This window comes from Sceloporus undulatus, chromosome 3 (genome assembly GCF_019175285.1).
Source record: "Sceloporus undulatus isolate JIND9_A2432 ecotype Alabama chromosome 3, SceUnd_v1.1, whole genome shotgun sequence".
Classification (NCBI taxonomy): Eukaryota; Metazoa; Chordata; class Lepidosauria; order Squamata; family Phrynosomatidae; genus Sceloporus; species Sceloporus undulatus.
In genome coordinates this window covers 202,532,378-202,549,663 of record NC_056524.1, presented here as the reverse complement: position 1 = coordinate 202,549,663, position 17,286 = coordinate 202,532,378, and the positions used below count along the sequence as shown (strand labels likewise).

The 17,286-nt window shown below is 40.4% G+C and overlaps 1 long non-coding RNA gene across 2 annotated transcripts in view; it reads right to left on the bottom strand.

Moving 5' to 3' along the window:
- The window catches only part of LOC121924799, a 30,777-nt gene that overhangs the window by 11,515 nt on the left and 1,976 nt on the right, over positions 1-17,286 (bottom strand). For both annotated transcript variants that reach the window (XR_006102721.1, XR_006102722.1), the window contains exons 2-3: positions 13,976-14,101; positions 11,004-11,087 (exon numbers count right to left, since the gene is read on the bottom strand). This is a non-coding gene — a long non-coding RNA (uncharacterized LOC121924799). The remainder of the gene's footprint in view (positions 1-11,003; positions 11,088-13,975; positions 14,102-17,286) is intronic.

Below are 17,286 nucleotides of genomic sequence, written 5' to 3'. Positions count from 1 at the left end.
CAGCAATCAAGATGGCTTACATAACTACAATATGTTAGAATAATACATACTTTCAATAAATAAATTGACACACACACACCCCCCCCTTTTTTGAAACAGGATTAAAATACAATACAATTTAAAAATTAAACCTGTTCAAATGACAACAATTTTCTAGTAGAGGCAGTTACATAAAGTAGAGAGAGTAGAGAAATTAGACTGAACTAATCTGGGAAGGCCTGCTGGAAGAGATCCATCTTGACAGCTTTTTTGAAGCTGTCTAGGCCGGTCATTTGACGGATTTCCTCTGGCAAGGAGTTCCATAGTCTGGGAGCGGCAACGGAGAACATCCTCTGGGAGGTTGCCATTATTCTGGATTTTATGGGTTGCAATAAATTCCTCCCAGAGGACCTGAGGGTGCAGGGTGGATTGTATGGAAGTAGGCGATCCCTTATACAGGTTGGACCCAAGCCATGTAGGGCTTTAAAGGTAATCACCAACACCTTGTACTGCGCCAGGAAACCAATAGGCAGCCAGTGAAGAGATTTCAGAATAGGTGTAATATGATCACTTCTAGTTTTACCAGTGATCAGCCTGGCTGCCATGTTTTGTACTAACTGTAGTTTCCAAACTAGGTACAAGGGTAGCCCTATGTAGAGTGCATTACAGAAATCGAGTCATGAGGTTACCAGTGTATGCACTACAGTAATAAGTCCCTTACTTCCTGGAAAGGGCGTAACTGACGTATCAGCCGGAGCTGATAACAGGTGCTCCTGACCGTCACATTCACTTGATTTATCATGTGAAGTGATGGGTCTAGGAGCACCCCCAGACTGCGAACACAGTCTTTAAAGGAGAGCATGACCCTGTCCAAAACTGGAGGTTGCAACCCAATACCTGGTTTGGGGGTCCCTACTGTAAGTATCTCCGTTTTGTCCGGATTCAGCTTGAGCAATGTGATGGCTTATCAATGTCTTTATGTGTTTTAAATTGTTACTTATCCTAAATCCCAGAGATGAAAATTATGTATTAGTAAATATTGTGTCCTTAAAAATGCCTTTGAAATTAATGGTTAAAATAGAAGTAATGATTTCAGTAACAAAACAATAAACCTTTAGCTTGGTAGATCTATATTCTTTCAGCTTTGTACAGGCAGCCCCGTCTTATTAAAGATGAACAGTATGGTTCTACCTTCATAACCTGCACAGAAAACAGTAGTAGACTTCCTGGCATTTCTTCCATGCATTTGGAACTGTGATATCCCAAGGCAAGGGACTTTGACTCCCTTGGAATCTCACAGGGGAAAGCGATATGTCAAGGTTCCTGTGGTCTTGTGCCATCTTTTACTATTAAATGTGGTGTAGTGGACTGATCGCCAAACTAGGACACTGGGAGGCCAGGGCTTGTACTCTTGCTTGGAAATCAACTGGGTGACCTCAAGGAAATCACACTCTCTCAGCCTCAGAGGAAGGCAAGGGCAAACCCCCTCTAAACAAATTCTATCAAAAAAACCCAAAAAACACTCTGTGATGGGTTTACTTTAGGGTAGCCATAAGTCAAAAATGACCTGAGGATACACAGCACCAATATCTAGAGCTGGAAAACATTGCTATGCTGGCTGGGAACTCATGGGAATTGTAGCCAAAGTAATTTGTCCAAATGTTGATGATAGCATTATAAATATCTTATTTCTTAAATTATGTTATAATCCATTTTTTGTAAATATTGCAGTATTAAATCTATAAATCTGATATTTTTGACACAATAACTTCTGTTTCTTATATTACTGGGTCCATCTAAGTCATCTAGCAAAGATGTGCTGAGCTCCTGCTCCTGATTCAGGCCTCTCTATCCCCCATGATATAAATATAAAATAATAATAATTCTCAATGGTACTCTTGATATTGATCTCTCTGGGAATACTCTAGATGTTCTTACTGTACATATTACTGGGATAGCAGATTGACACTTAACTGTACTACAGGAAGGCCTGTCCATTCCATCTCCTCTGCTTATGCCCTGAGGCTACATACAGACTGAATGTGCCTGAGACAACAGCAGAAACCAGAAAATGTTCCCCTTGTCATTTCTTTTTGGTATGCAGGAGCTTCATTTCCCAGCTGCAAAGAGAATCATGTATCCAAGCATGCTGATGACAGCCTCTTTTATGAAAGCAAGATGTTGCTGAATTGTTATAGCAGAATTTTGTATATCACATACTTTAACTGACTAGTGTTCACTGGTGCTCCGGCCACCAAATACCAAATAATGTATATGTTATCTGTTACTTTTCACTCCCTTAAAGTTTATGACCTATATGTAGAGGGGGAAAGGGGGAGGGGGATAATATATTGATTTAAATTAATGAATTTCTTCTGAATATTTAGGCCTCTTTCCAGCTAAAGGTAGTCATAATGACTGGTGAATCTCACTGGCAACAATGGGATTTGATGTTTGATCTACTCATCCGATGGGTTTCAAAGGGTCTAACAGAGCGATCCTGCACTTATTTATCTGGGAGTAAATCCCACTCAGCTCACTGGGACTTTAATTCTGAATAGACATGTACAGGATTGCATTGTTAGTCTACAGTCTCCAATACAGTAGACAGTAAGTTCAACTGGATTTTGTGAACCTTATGCTTTACCAAACATGCCTAGGAATGCATTCACCTGGTTTGAGAAAGACTTTGCAAATGGGTCCCCCCCTCTTTTTTCTTTGGACTGCATCTTCTAGAATTTCCAAGGTAGCATGTCTGCTATATTTAAAATTCATAAATATTTGTATTTAAACATGTATTTAAAGAATATGGCCAAGAAAAGGCATTGGACATGTAACCACGATGTCATGGCTACAATCCATCTTCCAATCCAACTCCCCTCAAGCCCACCTTTAAATCCAGACAGCTCTACTGAGGGAATCATAGAATCATAGAATCATAGAATCATAGAGTTGGAAGAGACCGCAAGGGCCATCCAGTCCAACCCCCTGCCATGCAGGAAATCCAGATCAAAGCATCGTCGACAGATGGCCATCCAGCCTCTGTTTGAAGACCTCCAAGGAGGGAGACTCCACTACACTCCGAGGGAGTGCATTCCACTGTCGAACAGCCCTTACTGTCAGGAAATTCCTCCTAATGTTGAGGTGGAATCTCTTTTCCTGCAGCTTGCATCCATTGCTCCGGGTCCTAGTCTCTGGAGCAGCAGAAAACAAGCTTGCTCCCTCCTCAGTATGACATCCCTTCAAGTATTTAAATAGGGCTATCATATCACCTCTTAACCTTCTTTTCTCCAAGCTAAACATCCCCAGCTCCCTGAGTCGTTCCTCATAGGGCAAGGTTTCCAGACCTTTCACCATTTTAGTCACCCTCCTTTGGACACGCTCCAGTTTCTCAATGTCCTTTTTGAATTGTGGCGCCCAGAACTGGACACAATATTCCAGGTGGGGCCTGACCAGAGCAGAATATAGTGGCACTATTACTTCCCTTGATCTAGATATGATACTTCTATTGATGCAGCCTAAAATCGCATTGGCCTTGTTAGCTGCCGCATCACACTGTTGACTCATGTTCAACTTGTGGTCTACTTGGACTCCTAGATCCCTTTCACATGTTGTCTCCTTAAGCCAGGTGTCTCCCATCCTATATCTGTGCATTTCATTTTTTCGCCCTAAGTGCAGTACCTTACATTTCTCCCTGTTGAAGTTCATTCTGTTAGCTCTGGCCCAGCTTTCTAGTCTATTCAGGTCATTTTGAATTTTGATCCTGTCCTCTGGAGTATTAGCTATTCCTCCTACTTTAGTGTCATCTGCAAATTTGATAAGTATTCCCCCAATTTTTTCCTCCAAGTCATTGATAAAGATGTTGAACAGTACTGGGCCAAGGACAGAGCCCTGTGGGACTCCACTGGTTACTTCTCTCCAGGATGAAAAGGTGCCATTGTTGAGCACCCTTTGGGTTCGGGCAGTCAACCAATTACAAATCCATGTAACAGTTCCTTTGTCTAGCCCACATTTTACAAGCTTGTTTGCAAGAATGTCATGGGGAACCCTGTCAAAGGCCTTACTGAAATCAAGATATACTATATCCACAGCATTCCCTTCATCTACCAAGCTGGTAATTTTATCAAAGAAAGAGATTAGATTTGTCTGGCATGACTTGTTTCTCTGAAACCCATGTTGACTTTTTGTGATTATGGCATTGGCTTCTAGATGTTCACAGACTCTCTGTTTAATGATCTGCTCCAGAATCTTTCCTAGTACTGATGTCAGACTAACTGGACGATAATTGTTGGGATCCTCTTTTTTCCCCTTTTTGAAGATGGGGACAACGTTTGCCCTCCGCCAGTCTGCTGGGATCTCTCCTGTTCTCCAGGAGTTTTCAAAGATTATTGCCAATGGCTCCGATATTACATTTGCCAGTTCTTTTAATACCCTTGGATGGAGTTCATCTGGTCCCGGAGACTTAAATTCATTTAGATTAACAAGGTGTTCCTCTACTATCTCTTTACTTATTCTGTGCTGAAATTCCCCTAATCTGTCCTCGGCTCCATTATCCTCAGGTTGAGCACCCTTTGCCTTTTCTGAGAAGACTGAGGCAAAGAAGGTGTTTAGTAATTCTGCCTTTTCTCTTTCTTCTGTTAGCATTTTGCCATCTTCTCCATGCAGTGGCCCTACCGTTTCCTTCTTCTTCCTTTTGCTGCGGACATATCCAAAAAGGCCCTTTTTGTTGTTCTTAACCTCTCTAGCAAGCCTGAGTTCATTCTGTGCTTTGGCTTTTCTGACCTTATCTCTACACTTGCTAGCTATTTGTTTGAATTCCTCTTTGGTGATTTCCCCATTTTTCCATTTCTTATACATGTTCTGTTTAAAATTTAGCTGAGCTGAAAGTTCCTTTGTCATCCATCCTGGGTTCTTGCGACACCTGCCATTTTTCTTTCTCACTGGAACTGCTTTAATTTGTGCCTTCAGTATCTCCCTTTTGAGAAACTCCCATCCATCTTGAACTCCCTTCTCTTTTAGTATTCCTGACCATGGGATCGCCCCCAGTATTTCTCTAAGTTTACTGAAATCCGCTCTCCTGAAGTCTAGAATGCGTGTCTGACTATGCCTGGCTTCTCCTTTCCATTGTATAACAAACTCCAGGAGAACATGGTCACTTCCACCTAAGGATCCCACCACTTGCACTTCATTAACCAAGTCATCCTTGTTGGTTAGGATCAGATCTAAAATAGCTGATCCCCTTGTTGCCTCTTCCACCTTTTGGACCATGAAATTATCTCCAAGGCAAGTGAGGAATTTACTAGACCTTGAGGATTTGGCTGAGTTTGACTTCCAACAAATATCAGGGTAGTTGAAGTCCCCCATCACTACTACATCTCTCCTTTCTGAGTGTGTGGTCATCTGTTCTAGAAAGGCTTCATCCAATTCCTCCGTCTGACTTGGGGGTCTGTAGTAGACTCCCACCATAACATCCTTGTTGTTTCCCTGCCCTTTAATTTTTATCCAGATGCTCTCCACCTGGCTTCCAGGATTGATGTCCTGGATCTCTTCACTGGTATAAATATCTCTGACATATAGGGCTATTCCTCCTCCTTTCCTGTTTGGTCTGTTTCTCTTGAAAAGGTTATACCCCTCTATTTCCACATTCCAATCATGAGACTCATCCCACCAGGTTTCAGTGATGCCTATTATATCGTATTTGCTTTGTTGTACTAGGAGTTGAAGTTCATCATGCTTATTTCCCATGCTCTGTGCATTAGTGTAGAGGCATCTAAGACCATGTGTTCCCTTTACTTGCTGCTTGTGCAAGTTCTTTTGCCTCCCACTGTTGGGTCCTTGCACTGTTTGTCTTGTTCCCTCTCTGTCAGTTTGACTGTCTTCTCCAGTCTTTTTGCCTCCCAGAATACTGTCTCCCTCCCCCACATAACTCAGTTTAAAGCCCTCCTGATCAAATTCTTGAGGCTATTGGCAAAAATATTTTTGCCAACTGGCGTGAGATGCAACCCATCCCTTGCCAGAAGTCCCTCCTCATGGAACCGCAACCCATGGTCCAAGAATCCAAATCGTTCTTGGCGGCACCATCTACGGAGCCAGTTATTTACATCCGCTATTTTCTTCTCCCTTCCTGGACCATGCCCTTCGACTGGGAGAAGAGAGGAGATGACAACCTGTGCATCCACCTCTTTCAACTTCCTACCCAAAGCCTCATAATCCCTTATGATATTCTGAAGGCTATGCCTTGCAGTATCATTGGTTCCCACATGAACCAAATTCTGCAAATTCTGGCAAAAAAACCAACCAGCTTTATTTATCATACTGAACTAACATTGTCTAAGCGGTTTACAACTGTAAGCTAATTGCCCCCAACAATCTGAATACTCGTTTTAGCGACCTTGGAAGGATGCAAGCCTGAGTCAAGCTTGAGCCCTTTCGCTGGTATTGAACTCGCAATCTTATGGTTTTGAGTGAGTGGCTGCAGTACAGGCATTTAACCACTGTGCCACCAGGGCAAAGCGGGTGCTGGAGGATGATGTGTCGAGCCTCTCCCATCAGCAAATGATGGTGTGACTAGCAGAAGCAGGGACCTCTGCAGGATTCTGTTGCAACTTCTCAGCACACTGCTGTTCATCATTCTTCAGCTTCCTTTTCACCAGAGCAGCAGAATTCTGTCCTGCAGCAGAGCTGCCTAGATTTTATGATGGGTTTTTGAGGGGCATTTGTGTCATGGCAATGATGCCAGGGTTATAAATGTGAATACAAAGCAGTTATGAGTTTGTAAGGACAATATACTGTACACTGTTATAGTGCTATTATTCCACTTTAACTGCTGTGGCTGCTTCCTGTGGAATCCTGGCATTTGCAGTTTATAGATAGGCAGCTAGCTTCCTCAGCCAGAGGACTTATGCCTCACTAAACTACAAAACCCAATATTCCACAGGATGTAACCACAGCAGTTAAAATGGAGTAATAGCACTGTAACAGTGTAGTATAGCAATAGCAATAGCAGCTTCATAGTATGGTATTTAACTTGTCCAGCTTATGATATTGCAGTTTCCTAACAGGATGATATCCTATGTTCCTGTTATAATACTGAGGTTAAAATTGCATCGTGTATGCATTTCTGTCATGTGTCCTATATTTTACATATATCTTCCATTCTTAACACCATTTTGGGTGCAATTCATACAAAGATGAGAACTGTATCATCTATTAGCGACATAGATGTAGCTAATTGTTCTTTTCAATTAGCTAATAAAACACACAAAACACAATCCAGTGAATGTTAGTCATATTTTAGTCCCATTGGAAGATGCAACTGGACAGTAATTCAATTGATTTCTCTTTAACATTTGCTTCATCACACGCAGCACTCAATATAGGGATAGGCAAATTGTGCCCAACCGGGCTGTTTCTGTGGCCTTCAACCAGTCTAAAGTCTGCGGTCTGCCCCTTTTCTGACAGAAGGTGGTTGGTGTGTGTGTGTTGCCTCTCTTGAAAGCCAACAGGAACAGCAATTCATCTTTAAATAGGTTTCAGAACACACACACCCCCCCCCTTACATGCAGAAGCTTTTCAAAAACCAGAAGTGGACTTCTGGCTCTTTTCAATTTTGTTCAGTTCTGTTCATATTTGGCATTTTTGGAAGTCCTTGTGGACCCTAGAAGGGCAAGTACAGAAAATTGCCCCCAAAGTACACTGCAGTTACCCACTTCTAATACAGCAGAAGAAAATTGCTAGCATCTACTGAGTTAAATGCTGGTTCATATGTAACACTAGACCATAATCTAGCATAATGCACATGAACTTTCTCTTCTCTTCCTTAAATTTATAGCCTAGCTTTTTATATTTATTTGTGGGGAATTTTACCTGGATGTATTGTAGTATAGTGTTACTCTGGTTGCTTCTAGGTTTTCAAAATGTATTTTCTTTAGAGATATGGATATCTGTTGAAATTTTTTGTTATTGTCTTGTGATTGTGCACTGCTTCAGACCCATTTTTATTGGCAGAGAACATGGCACCTAAGTGTGTGTGTGTGTGTGTGTGTGTGTGTAGGAAATAAATATATGGAAATCTTAGAGCTATCCTGTACAAACTGGTGTCAGTGTGCATGCAAACCATCTATCAGTATAGTACAAATAAATCAAACTAAAGCAACTCAATGCTTGTAGACTGGCATTAGGATAAGTATATCTTAAGAAAGTTCTTATTCAGACTTGGCTTCAGGCAATGAAACGTCATAGATGTAGAACTCTAGTGAGTGAAATTTCTAGGGAGCAAATTAGGCTAAAAACATCTTCTAGAGACAGCTAGAAAGGAATCGTATACCACTTGAAAATAAGGCATGTTATGCAGTAAATGTTTCATTTATTGGGCTTCTTCCAATGCTGTTAGGGCTAAAAGACAAGCTGTCAATAAAAATGGTAAATTTACCGAAGATTTGATTTTTCAGGGCATTATCACATACATGTATAAAAGTTTGTATTACTTTGTAATAGTATCAGACTACACTGTCCATGTCTTTCTATTAATGTTTTTGCCATCTGGTAAAAATAGCCACTGAAACCAGGGTTGACAAAGGTGTACAGAGAGTTTAGCTGTTTCTACCGGGCAGTGAAACAAGTTAGCTTTTGAGAAGTTAAGCACTAAAAATGCCCATTTTTTTTTTAATTGTGGGATTTTCCTTTAACAATATTTCTAAAGACACACACCTCATAAAAAGCAAAAGCAAAAAGGGAATGCTTTTAACATACTCTTTGAGGAGCACTTATCCATCAGTTCCCAATTCCTTATTTCATTTTGGGAAAGGGAGAATAATTTTGGAGAAGGGCGTTCTTTGTATCCATTCAGGATATTACCACAAATATTTTCACTGTCAATTAAAACGGCTGAAATTGGTTCATAATGCATGGGATCTGCAGGTTCCCCCTTTTCTGATGGGAGTGTACTGAAAGGAATTCTGCACCCCAGATTTTCAGAACGCTCCCATTGTCAGAAAAGAGCCTTCCTCCTGTAGTCTCTGGGCAATGCTTTCATTTTGCTTATGCAAGCTGTTGTACGTGAAGTCATTACAACTTCATTAGGTCATTTTTACTTCTTGTGCTAATTCCAACACTAGCACATGGCCAACCACTGGCAGATCATTATAACTTCTTGTACCTTTGCTGACAACCTACAGTTCAATAAACCCATATGGGGAAGAGTAGATCATTCACTTTGGTTTCTGGATATTCTTGTCACCGCCAAGTCCTATGTACCATTTTAGTAAGGCAAAGGAGGAAAACAAAGAAGACAGGCCTATTTCTAGCCAGACTCCTTATAATGGCTTGACTTGGAGGGAGCCAGGTTGAAGACCCAGCCAGCCAGGCAAATCCTTTGGGAAGATTTTGTTGTTGTGTGCCTTCATTTCCAACTTATGGCAGACCTATCATGGGGTTTTCTTGGCAAGATTTGTTCAGAGGAAGTTTTCCATTGCCTCCCCCTGAGGCTGAGAGCCTATGACTTGCGCAAGGTCCCAGCGTGGGTTTCATGGCCAAGCTGAAAATCAAACTCTTGTCTCAAAAATCCAACACTCAAACCACTACACCACACTGGCTCTAATGGGTCTCTTTTCACCATTCTCTGAGGCTAGAGCAATTCCCACTACCACCACCAAGATGTGAGAAACTTCCCCAGCTGCTGATAGTTCACTTGCACTGAGCCAACCTAACTAAGCTCAGAATGGCAGGGTTTGGGAAGCTAGTCTCAGAGGTAAGGCATCAGACAATCAGGAAGTGGTGTGTGTGTAAGAGAGTATTTCAAAGGGGGGGGGGCAGAATAAACTAGCCACAGCTTTAAAGTCAATAGAAATTCATTTAGATTTAGATAAAAACCATTCTGGTAATAAGTAACTTCTGACACTGGCTGAACTGGCCCTAACTAGTTGCCTGCTAATCCCAGGAACAGATGAATGGAAAACATGGCATCATTCAACATGGTAAATTGTAATTTAAACTGTTTGGATATTAATAACTGATATGCTTTGTGCTTCCCTCTTGTAAACTTTACTGCCACTTCCAAGCAAACTTCTCCCCCCCCCCACCACAAAACACACACCAGTACAACATGTTGTTGTCGTTTCACATAGTTTCTGACATATGGTGACCCTAACATGAACCTATCATGGGTTTTTCTGGAGTGGAGGGTATGTGACTCACCCAAGGTCACCTAGTGGGTTTCTATGGACAAGCTGGGAATTGAACCCTGATCTCCAGGATCATAGTCCAAAGCTCAAACCACTACACTATGTTGATTCTCAAAGTGCATTTCCATATTTCATAATAGTCAAAGGTAGCATATTCAAAGTCCTTCTTTTGGACAGCTGTCATTGGAACACAGCATTTTGAGTAAATGAAGTGAATGCCCAAATGCTTTAAGGATAATTATCTTGATGCAGAGTTGGAAATCAGGTAGACCTTCATTTGCTGTTAGATTGCCAGTTTGAGCAGTCCTAACCAGCATATGTAATGGTAAGAAATGCTTGGAGCTGTAGTCCAACAATAACTGGAGGTCTGCATGATTCCCATAAATAATAATAAATAATAATAATAAAATCTTTATTTCTATCCCGCCCTTCCAAGAAGATCAGGGCGGCTTACAACAGTGCAACAATGCACACAATTACAAAGTTAAAAACACACAAGCAGCAATATACAATCTAAAACAATAAAAGCCCCATAGCCCGTCCTCATGGCCACGGAAGAGGAGGGAGGCCCGCAGGATCTTTAATCGGGGAATGCCTGTTTAAATAGGAAGGTCTTGAGATCCTTCCTAAATTGGGCCAGGGTGGTAGATGAGCGGAGCTCATCCCTATCCTAAAGAAGTCCTATTCACTTCAAAAAGGAATGCTTTGGAGTAAGCAGTCCGAGAACTGAAGGATATGTTGCCTAATCTCATTGAGCATGTTGTTGCAAGCTCATGTATGTAAAAGTGGCATCTGCTGGCACAAAATGAGGCTATTTTCCATGTAACACGTTAAAGGCCTTACCTGGGCTTACAAAGTAGATTATAGCAAGCTACAAGATCAGCTCTTGCTGAGACAGATAGTCCGTGCTCGTTTTACCAAGCAATTCTATAAAAAAAAGCAAAGGTCGACCATCAGGTGTGCTAGGGGATCCAAACCAAATTTGACAGACCATTTTAAGCATACATAAAGAATTCTGGCAGAGATCCTAGTTATATTGAGGTCAGTGACAAAACTCCAAGTGATTTCAAAAGAGTCCAGTTTTACCTATTACTTTTCATTGGATTATAAGGGAATTACCTTGGTACCATATACAAATGTTATTACATATTTTCTTTTTAATACAGTAAAATGCAATTATATGTGAAGAAACATGCTATCCCATGTCAGTTACTATTGCACTTAATTCCCAGTTTTCTCTTAACAACAACCTTTCAATATGTCATGATTTTTGGGCAGTCATGAACTGTCAGCCTAACTTATTTCACAGGGTTGTTGTTGGGATGAAAATATATACTGCCTTGAGCCCCTTGGAATAAATGTATGTAGAAATGAATTATACTAAGAATGTATATTATACTTCTGAATGTTTAAAAGAGATTTACTCATACACTGAGGACTGTGCTGACCTCCCCTTTAACAGTCTGATCGGGGTTGTGGCAACTGCATGTCATGACTCTGATCTGGCCTTTGCAGGGCGCAATACCCGTGGTGCTGCGGCCTTCAGCACTGCGTCATGTGGATGCAGCACCAGAGGAATACCATGACACTGTATGCCAAGTGGTGCGGCACGCGGTGTCATGCTGACCTGGGGGCAGAGCTGGGGTGTGAATTATATAGATGCTATGCCCCTACTCCGCCCCCAGCTCGGCCAAAGATGCCGGTGTGCATACACATCCCTAGATTTCTTAATACTGTATTTGGTGACTGAGAATATGTGCTTGAATTTTGAGGTGATTGGGTGTTGCTCTTTGTAAAAGAACATTCTAAAAAGCAGCTCAGCAGTGGGAAGTAAATCTGTCTCTGCAATATTTAATTCCTATTGCTTGTATTTTTAAAATATCATTTTTACTTAACTTGCATCTATAGGAACCACTTTAATGGCAGACAAGACAATACAGACATTTGTTTCTTTGTTCCTTGTTTCTGCATGAGAGAAATTTTAAAAATGGTGGCAATCTGAAGAGTATTGATGGGTGTCTTCCATATCAGTGAGGTAGTAAATCTGCTCTGTGTTTTAGTCAAAACTTTAAAGCAGCTATACAAGGGGCTTAAACTATTTTGCAATTAAAGTTCAGAACCCTGATTGACTCTTATAAAGTTCAAAGGATAACTGAAAAAGATTCATTGCTTCACCACTAGAAGCCATAAGCTGCCACTGGCTCTCTGCTGGGACTACCTTTTCTCTCTGCTGTACATGTGTATGTCAGTCATATTTCATATTATAGTAATTAAGCAATTCTTATATAAACCTGGCCACAGCAAAGCTGATGATTTCCTATAACCCAGTCCACGGTCACTGTGTCCAGATTTGTTGAGTATGGGATAAGTGGCTATAAGGGAAGCCTTCTATTAGGTTCATGACTGAGAGGCCACTTGAATCAATAAATTCCTCATTATTATTATTATTATTATTATTAACCTTTATTTATGAAGCGCTGTAAATTTACACAGCGCTGTACATACAATCTTTTTAGTTAGACGATTCCATGCCTTCGGGCTTCACCTTGTGCATATAACCACTTTGCTTTGTCATGCAGGGCCTTTTTGGAGTAGCACCATGTCTTTGGAAATCTTCAGCCAGAGGTGTTTGATAGTTACCATAGTTTTCTATCATTTAGATGCTGTTTGGAAGGTATATTCTTTTCTGTGACTTTTGTAGAATTATTGTATATTGTTGCCATCTTGCTGTGGTTGTTCTCTTGGTGCTAAATTATACTATTTGTCATCCAATCTTGCATTTGTGATCTGTCTGTTTTAGGTTATTTTGAGCATTTTTATGAGAAAAAGCAAGGTATGCTTTAAACCCTACTGCCTAGGTCCAGCCAATGTGACAGGCTGTATATCCACATATAAGCCTGCCCAGGTCCTGAAATCCTCAGGAGATTCTTTCAGCCCTACCACCTTCACAGGCACAACTGGTGTAAACATGGGATATACTCTTCTCAGCGGATGCCCTTAGGTTCTGAACTCCCTTCCCAGGAAGGTCTGAATGGCCTCCTCTTTGCAGTTCTTCAATTTTTTATTCTGACAGGCTTTTAGAACTGGGAACTAGAAAGATACTGCACTGTTTTTTTATTGTTTTAACTATACTGTCCTTTTAAATTTCTCTTCATTTTAGCTGTATGTTTGAAATAGTTTTTAAATGTTGTTAGTAGTTTAATTCCATTCTAATGTTCATGTTGAAGTTTTTATATGTCTTAACTGAGTTGTATTTTAACTTGAGTCCAGGTTTTGGAGAAAAGGCAGGATATAAACAATGATAACATTAGTAATAAAGCCAGTTATAATTGTCACATGCTATGTCCCCAACTATCTTCTCTCTGACTACAAAATACATAAAAAGTATTATATCATGTCTAGTACTTTAGGTTTTCCTGCTCTACTACCCACCTCTTTTTTCTGATGCCGTGTATAAACACTATGGCTGCTCACTTAGCCATGCTTATCCCAACTGAACTTAATGGAATGTATTTCCGAAGCAGCAACACCAGGATCATGTTGCATGAGAATGTCTGAGTTGGTACATTATATGGATGCAAGTCTTTGCATCCTTTGCCCTCACAGACAAGAATAAATAATTCCTACAGTATTCTCCTTGCTGCACAAGAATACAAAGTTTTCTATGCAGTTTTTGATCACTATTCAGCCTATGCAGAAATGTGGTTTCTACGTGCAGGGAACAGTGTTTTCTGTTCAGTACACTATTTGCTGCATAGGAAAATGTGTTTTCTGTGTGGAGAAAAACATGTACATCTGCATGGATAAATACTTACCTAAGCAACCCTGGTTTGTACTTGAATGGGAGATTGCTAAAGAATACCAGGTCCTGTAGTCTACAGTATATTGCAGAAGAAAAGACTGGAAAAATCACCTCTGAATATTCCTTGCCTAGGAAAACCCTATAAAAACATTCACGGGGTCACCATCAGTTGACTTGTAGACAGAGACATACACATGTGAAGGATGCTGTAGCTGCATCTTTACTTCCCAAACATTCAGAAACAGCTTTCTTGGCTGGAGAATTAAAAGTAACAATTCCATCTCTAGTCTATTCTTTACTGGAAATTATAACATGACCTGTTACATAAGAAGACAATAATCACATTGGCATCAGCAAACTGTTGGAGTGGATTGCTAAAGTAATTGGGAAGGCACTTTGGTGGTCCAAAGCAAGGGTACTTCCTCTGTTACAGAAGACCCAAATCCAGTCTGTACAAGAAGTACAAGAAGAAGCCTATGCTCCAAGCACTTGTTTTTGACAAAGCAGCTGTTGGTTAACATTTGGTATTGAACCATAAATCACACCCCTCACATAACGGATTAGGCTGCATTTTTCCCTTGAATATTGTATTACTTTAGCTATAGCAAGTTATGCATTTGTTTTCATCTAGGGCACAACCTGAGAACCCTTGTGCAAACAGGTGTTTCTGTTCTTTGGGAAATTCTTGGTTCCTGGCATAAAAGAAGTGCTGTAATTAGAAGTCCATTTATTTGGAGGTAAGTGTCAAATAAAATATATATGAGATATATGGACAAATAAATGTGGTTGAAATAAATATGGCAAGTAAGTGTGGTTAGGAAAAAAGACTGTGAAATTGTCAGATACATGCCATGTATTTGTAGCTTTGCATAACACTAAATACTCTTCTTTCTGTAACTGGTTCTCAATGAAGGACAATATTTCTAAATAATATTTACAAATTACAATATTTACAGTAAAGTGGTGGCCCTACAGCTAGACAAAGTGATGTGACTAATACATGGCTAAGGAATTTCAATAGGACCAAAGCATAATCAACTTACTCTGGATCCAACCCCAAGCAATCCAATGCCAATAATTTTATTGAATTACAGAAACATTTTTATATACTCTTCAGTCAAAAGGCTCAGGCAAACAAAGAAAGGAATGTCTAGTCTTAGATTTACATTTCAAGAGACAAAGTACTAATAGATGTATAGAACAATGTGTTCCAAGTGAAGAAAAGGAAAAGGTGAAGAGGTAAGGAGAGAAACAAGCAAAGTCAGGCACCATTTGTGAAAGTTAACAGACTTTGTATAACCACCAGCTGGGTCAAAAACAGTTCAGGGAGAGGAGTCTTTTAGAGCTGGGCTATATCCACACCACATAACTGTCATGCTTTGATGCCATTTTAACTGTGTGGCTCCCTGGTATGAAGTACTGTACTAGGATGTGTCATTTCACGGGATACTTGGATTTCTCTGCCAGACAGCTCTAGTGCTGAAATGGGAAAGACACTGGCAGATCATATTGGAAATTGTGCTGCTGTCACAACTGACTTCAAGGACAGGTCCACTTGTAAAATTTTCACAAGTGTTAAAGAGAATGGTTTTCCAGTTTGAATTAAGAATGTTGTGAGTGCAACAGCTTTGAGGTTGGGTGATTATATTTAGAGCTTGGATGGGAAATTTGTTTGCACTACAATCACCAGAATCCCCTGATAGTGGCTAATGTCACCATGCTCATGCCTTGGAATCAGGGCTCCAATATGGCAAACCTAGGAGCTTGCCTGTTTTAAGCAAGTGTTTTGAAATGGGATATATGAAGAATGCAATCCTTACATGCCTACTCAGTAATAAATCCCACTGAACTCAATGGGATTTACTCCCTGTTAGGAGTGTATATAGGATTGGTGCCCAAAACAAAGCAAGGATGGGAATCTCCACACAGGTATTATGGCTAGTCTGCTGGGAACTGCAGTTCAGCAACATCTGGAAAGCCGTATCTACCTTTATGGATTTTGGCCAACCTCTGTTTTTTATTGTTGGACTTATGCACTTTTATTGCATTTTAAATTCTCTACTCTGGTTTGAGCATTCTCACAGAAAAGTGAGTTCCAAACCTTGTCAATACATAAATGATCCAGCCTCTTCCTTTGCTGGGAACACGTGGTTTGATACAACCAATGAAATGTCCGTCATTTAATCCTTTTAAAATATCTTGTGGTTGATTTGTTTTTTAAAAAAACCCTATAATGTCAAAAACACTGTCACAGAGGCCATATTTCATTGCATTTCAGGCTCAGTACAATAATGAAGGATGACTAGATAGTGTGTATCCAAATTGTGGCTCTTTTTCAGGATGTTTGAAAGAGAGAAAGTCAAAAGCCAAGAAGAAAAAGGAACTGTTAAATCCATTTGTACATTGATTTAACAGAGAAGTATTTCATTCTCTCTCTGTGTGTGTGTGTGTGTTTCTCCTTTCTTTCTCTGGGTGTCTTGAAATAATCCCTTTTCTGTCTCCATCCTCCCACTTAGACATTGTTCACAGACTGACTTATTTATGAAGTCTGAAGGTTAGTTCCTACCTGCTGAGAGTAATTAGCCCTGTTCTTTGTGTCCTATGCAATCCTGTCTGATTAAATGTACACATTTGTTTTACTGCTTTTCATGTCCCCTTCTCACTCTGCTCCTGTTTTCCTGATTGTAAGTTGCTGTGATTTTATTTTAAGTAAATAAAAAAAAACGATCTATTTTTGCCAACATCTTCCCTTTACTATGTAAATTTCTACCTAGGCTTTAATTTTATTTTTTTATAAATACCCACCATGCCTGAGAATTGGTGTTAGCAATGTCAATTGCTAATGTCAATCTCTCTGTGTTTTTAATTCTTCCCTGAACAGCACACTTTGGAGTGCCTCCGTCCTTCCAAACTCTCTGTATTTTGCAGGATTGATTAGCTTTGTTTTGGAAATCCAGGGCAGTCTAGTGGACCCCCAGGTTTAGGCATCTGGGGAAGTGCTTGGTTTTAATACAGCTCCTCCTCCTCCTCCTTTTCTGACCCCATTTTCTACCAGGCAATTCGACTAATTCCCCTTGAATTTACTCCGCGTGTGTCTTTTTCTCCTCCTTCCCTCCCAAACCCTACTTTTGTTCCTCGGCTGTGTTTAAAAAAAGTTTCCAATTGACTCCTCCATTGTCCCAATTTGTCACTGCTGGAAGATCAATTTGTTTTGCTCCTCTCCATCAGCAAAGCAGGATCTGGGGGCGCCAGATGTGATTGCTACAACAACAACAACAAAAAGGGGGTAGAGAAAAAGGATAGAGAGAGAGAGAGAAGAAGGAG